Raw genomic sequence first — 5,930 nt, 5'->3', positions numbered from 1 at the left:
CTGACAGCAGGGGGCGCTGTGTACTGAGAAAATACAGGTAATAGACACAGATAATACCTATTAGAACTGCTGGTATTTATAGCAGACAAATGAAGGAGAAAAAATCCGGCTCCCAGGAAGAAAAATGAAAACTTAATGTTTACATAATACATAGTTAAAAAAGCATTCCAAAAGTAAAAAGTGACATGTCATAAAACAGGACTGAAATGCTGACGCGTTTCAAGCATAACCTCTTAGTCATCCTAATGTGGTGGCCCAGTGCTGGATGGTGTGTCCCCGTACCTTTCCTGCCCTGTCAGGCAGTGTCCCTCTGTGTCCTCAGGGCCCCCTGCAGTTGTTTCCCCCATGTATATATGTTGTGTATTATATTGTGTGTTGTACCTTTAATAAATGTACCATGTGATTGTTACCCAGGAGGTACTAGTGACCAGCTGACCCCAAAGGTGACCTATGGGCTCCCTGCTAGTCTCCTCCATATATATTTACCCATGGCGGAGCTTCTCTCTTTTGTTCCTGAGGTTCAGTGCAGTCAAGTCATCTTAGTGTGTTTGTCCAGAACATTGGAGGCCTTAAGTCAAGTCCTGCAGCCACAAGTCAAGTCCTGCAGCTACAAGTCAAGTCCTGGAGCCTCAAGTCAAGTCCTGCAGCTACAAGTCAAGTCCTGGAGCCTCAAGTCAAGTCCTGCAGCCACAAGTCAAGTCCTGCAGCCACAAGTCAAGTCCTGCAGCTACAAGTCAAGTCCTGCAGCCACAAGTAAAGTCCTGCAGCTACAAGTCAAGTCCTGCAGCTACAAGTCAAGTCCTGCAGCCACAAGTCAAGTCCTACAGCTACAAGTCAAATGCAATGTAAGCTAAAGTCACAGTCCTGCAGCCACAAGTCAAGTCCTGCAGCTACAAGTCAAGTCCTGGAGCCTCAAGTCAAGTCCTGCAGCTACAAGTCAAGTCCTGGAGCCTCAAGTCAAGTCCTGCAGCTACAAGTCAAGTCCTGGAGCCTCAAGTCAAGTGCAATGTAAGCTAAAGTCACAGTCCTGGAGCCTCAAGTCAAGTCCTGCATCTATAAGTCAAGTCCTGGAGCCTCAAGTCAAGTCCTGCAGCTACAAGTCAAGTCCTGCAGCTACAAGTCAAGTCCTGCAGCTACAAGTCAAGTCCTGGAGCCTCAAGTCAAGTCCTGCAGCTACAAGTCAAGTCCTGGAGCCTCAAGTCAAGTCATGCATCTATAAGTCAAGTCCTGCAGCTACAAGTCAAGTGCACAGTAAGCTAAAGTCACAGTCCTGTCAGTCAAATCAAGTCTTCTGTCTATCCAGCGTGGCCTGCACTAAATTCTCCTGTCTACTACAAGTCCCAGCAAACCTGCGAGGTCTCTGTGTCTCTGGTCACCTCCTTGGGCCCTGGCTGTACTGCATAGACTGTAACAACTGTCTACCCTCAGTAAAGCTACCTTTTTCCGTAACATGGCGTCGGTGTCTTCATTGCCCCCGTGCCTAGCCCAGGACCAGCTGTATACCTTCGGGTGGCTAAGGCTGAATACATGATTGTGTATATTCGCTGACTACCGCATCATGTGAAACACGGCCGAATATATAGTCTACATATACCAAGCACACATGAGCTTAAGAGAACAGGCAAACCCAAGAATGCGGGTGTCACAAACAGAAACAAAAAACAAAAAAACAAAAAATCTCAATGTACCATTCTTTTCATAATGATATGTACATGTTTCTCATGCCAAACAATTCGTACTAATTGCAAAAGTACAGATGGAGTATTGTAGTAAATCTTCCACGGCTAAGATATTCAGATATACACTGCTTAAAAAAATAAAGGGAACACTTAAACAACACAATGTAACTCTAAGTCAATGACACTTCTGTGAAATTACACTGTCCACTCAGGAAGCAACACTGATTGACACAAATGGAACAGACAACAGGTGGAAATAATAGGCAATTAGCAAGACACCCCCAATAAAGGAGTGATTCTGCTGGTGGTGACCACAGACCACTTCTCAGTTCCTATGCTTCCTGGCTGATGTTTTGGTCACTTTTGAATGCTGGCGGTGCTTTCACTCTAGTGGTAGCATGAGACGGAGTCTACAACCCACACAAGTGGCTCAGGTAGTGCAGCTCATCCAGGATGGGACATTAATGCGAGCTGTGGCAAGAAGGTTTGCTGTGTCTGTCAGCGTAGTTTCCAGAGCATGGAGGATGACCAGGAGACAGGCCAGTACATCAGGAGATGCGGAGGAGGCCGTAGGAGGGCAACAACCCAGCAGTAGGACCGCTACCTCCGCCTTTGTGCACGGAGGAGCAGGAGGAGCACTGCCAGAGCCCTGCAAAATGACCTCCAGCAGGCCAAAAATGTGCATGTGTCCACTGAAATGGTCAGAAACAGACTCCATGAGGGTGGTATGACGGCCCGACGTCCACAGGTGGGGGTTGTGCTTACAGCCCAACACCGTGCAGGACGTTTGGCATTTGCCAGAGAACAGCAAGATTCATTTGATCAGCATTTGCCACAAATTCACCACTGAGCACATGTGATAGACATGACAGAGTCTGGAGACACCGTGGAGAACGTTCTGCTGCCTGCAACATCTTCCAGCATGACCTGTTTGGCGGTGGATCAGTAATGGTGTGGGGTGGCATTTCTTTTGGGGACCGCGTAGCCCTCCATGTGCTTGCCAGAGGTAGCCTGACTGCCATTAGATACCGAGATGAGATCCTCAGACCCCTTGTGAGACCATATGCTGGTGCGGTTGGCCCTGGGTTCCTCCTAATGCAAGACAATGCTAGACCTCATGTGGCTGAAGTGTGTCAGCATTTCCTGCAAGAGGAAGGCATTGATGTTATGGACAGGCCCGCCTGTTCCCCAGACCTGAATCCGATTGAGCACATCATGTCTCGCTCCATCCATCAATGGCACGTTGTACCACAGACTGTCAAAGAGTTGGCGGATGTGTTAGTCCAGGTCTGGGAGGACATCCCTCAGTAGACCATCCACTACCTAATCAGGAGCATGCCCAGGCGTTGTAGGGAGGTCATACGGGCACGTGGAGGCCACACACACTACTGAGCCTCATTTTGATTTGTTTTAAGGACATTACATCAAAGTTCGATCAGCTTGTAGTGTGGTTTTCCACTTTGATTTTGAGTGTGACTCCATATCTGTAACGCTGCTGGATGTGGATCCACTGACCCGTGTGACTGATGACACAGGTCGTATCGGGGAGCGGAGTCTAAGGTGTCGCTGGTCTTCACCAGAGCCCACCTCAAGGCAGGATGGGCTTGCTGCGGCAGGAGACATCCAGGTCACTACCCACGATATAACTCGACCACACAGGTAGCTTGGCAAGGCGAAGTACAGTAGGAGGAGGCATAGACAAAGTCGGACTTTGCAGAAGGTCAAAGCAGGCAGCAAAGGTGCGTAGTCAATAACGTAGCGGAAGGGTCAGAACATGAGCTAGGCAAACAGACAAGGGTGCACTTAATCTCAGGCAAATGGCACTGAAGATCCGGCAGGGAAGAGTGGGAGGTGCAGGGACGTATAGAGCAGTGTCAGGTGTTGCACATAATTATTGGCGTACTGGCCCTTTAAATTTCAGAGCTCCGGCGCACGCGCGCCGAAGCTGAGAGGCAGAGGCAGCAGAGGACCGATGGTAAGTGAAAGGCTGGGATTCGCATGTGGGTGCGTCCCGCAATGCAAATCCTAGCCTTGCCAGCAGTAGGGGAGAGCGGGGCAATGCACTCACGGCCAACGTAAGTGGCCGCAAGTACCCCCCCCCCCCCTTGGTCTCCCCCTCCTTTTGCAGTTCAGAAATTTACTGAGGTCACGGTCCAGGATATTTTCTTCTGGCTCCCAAGATCTCTCCTCTGGACCGAATCCTTCCCAATCCACAAGAAAAAAGCGTTTTCCTCTGATAAACGTGGTGTCCAAAATCTGTTTAACAACATAAACATCAGAGGTACCAGAGATGGGAGTAGGTGAGATGTCTTTTTTAGAAAAGCTGTTGTGGATGACAGGTTTCAAGAGGGAGACATGAAAGGAATTCGGGATCCGGAGAGAGGACGGCAGATGGAGAGAGTAGGCCACAGGATTTAAACGTTTCTTGATTTTATAGGGACCAAGATAGTGAGGGCCCAGTTTATAACTGGGTACTTTGAAGTGGATATATTTGGCAGACAACCAGACTTTGTCACCAGGAGAGAACTGGGGAGGAGAATTTCTTTTCTTGTCCGCTTGAGACTTCATACGAGACGTAGCATGCAAAAGAGAAGAACGTGTCTTCTGTCAGATGGTGGAAAAGTTCTTCACTTGCTCATCAACCGCAGGAACTCCGGAAGAAGAGGACAGAGGAAGAGGAGGACGATTATGAAGTCCATGAACTACGTAGAAAGGGCGAAGTTCCAGTGGATTCAGAATCCTTATGATTGTATGAGAACCTAGCCTTAAGAAGAACCCGGCACGGGTTCGAAACCTTTGTGTTGCACCCTTCTATTGCCAATAAAAGACAAATTGTTTTTAAGGAATACTTATGGCATATTGGTCGTTCTTGGGATTTTGGCGCCCGCTCATGCGTTCCAGTTTTTTCCTGTTTTCTACAAGGAAGTAAATTGACCCAGTCGTCTTGGCAAGCAGGAATGAAATGCTGAAGATAGTCTCCTAAGACCTGATTCACCCTGTCAACCTGTTCATTGGATTGAGGGTGGTAGGCTGAAGGAAAATCCAGCTGGACTTGGAGACGTGAGCAGAATTTAGAGACGAACTGGACTCCACGGTGGGATACAATATGCGAAGGTAAACCATGTAAATGGAAGATGTGGCAAAGGAACAGTTTAGCAAGCTGCGGTGCAGATGGAAGTCAAGGCAGCGGCACAAAATGAGTCATTTTAGAAAATCGGTCCACTACCACCCAGACGACAGTATTGCCTACGGAAGACGGAAGGTCAGTAATGAAGTCCATAGCAATATCGGTCCAGGGGAGCTCTGGAACAGGCAAGGGCTGTAGAAGACCTGCAGGTTTAGAACGAAGGGTTTTATCCCGGGCACAGACCGAAGAGGAACGGACAAAATCAACAACATCCTGTTTTAAACTAGGCTACAAATATTGTCTGGAGATGAGCTGTAGGGACTTACGAGTTCCAGAATGACTGGCCAGAAGAGAGGAATGGCTCCATTTCAAGACTCTGAGTCTTAAACAGGGGTAAGTCTTTCCTGGAGGCAGGCGCTGAAAATTTTCTGGCTCTGCAGAGATGAGGACGCTCAGGAGGAATAATATGCTGAGGAGGAGATTCTCTTTCATTTAAATCAGAAGACCTGGAAAGAGCAGCAGCTCGTAAATTCTTCCCTGCAGAAGGGAAGTGAATGTAGAAGTCAAATCTGTAGAAGAACAGAGACCATTGGGCCTGCCGTGGGTTGAGTCAATGGGCTGTCTGAAGATAGAGAAAGTTCTTGTGGTCAGAATATATAGTAATAGGATGTACAAACCCTCCAAGAGATGACACCATTCTTCCAAGGCCAGCTTTATAGCCAAGAGTTCACTGTCTCCTATAGTATAGTTTTTCTCAGCGGGAGAGAAAGTTTTAGAGAAAAAAACACAGGTTACAATTCTTCTCTTAGAGGATTTTTGTGGTAGGACCGCACCTGCTCCAACTGAAGAAGCATCCACCTCCAAAAGAAAAGGCTTGCTAGAGGGGCTAGACAGGATTGGAGCCTAAGCGAAGGCGGACTTGAACTGTTTAAAAGCATCTTCAGCCTCTGGAGTCCAAACCTTGGGATTAGAAGTCTTCTTTTTGAGAGAGACAATGGGAGCCACCAAGGTGGAGTCATGAGGAATAAATTGCCAGTAGTAATTGATAAAACCAAGAAAGCGCTGAATAGCTTTTAAGCCGGTAGGTTGGGGCCAGTCCAGTACAGCAGACAACTTGTTAGGAT

This window comes from Hyla sarda, chromosome 2, assembly GCF_029499605.1.
Source record: "Hyla sarda isolate aHylSar1 chromosome 2, aHylSar1.hap1, whole genome shotgun sequence".
NCBI lineage: Eukaryota > Metazoa > Chordata > Amphibia > Anura > Hylidae > Hyla > Hyla sarda.
The sequence above is the reverse complement of the archived record's forward strand: the minus strand, read 5'-3'. Positions refer to the sequence as shown.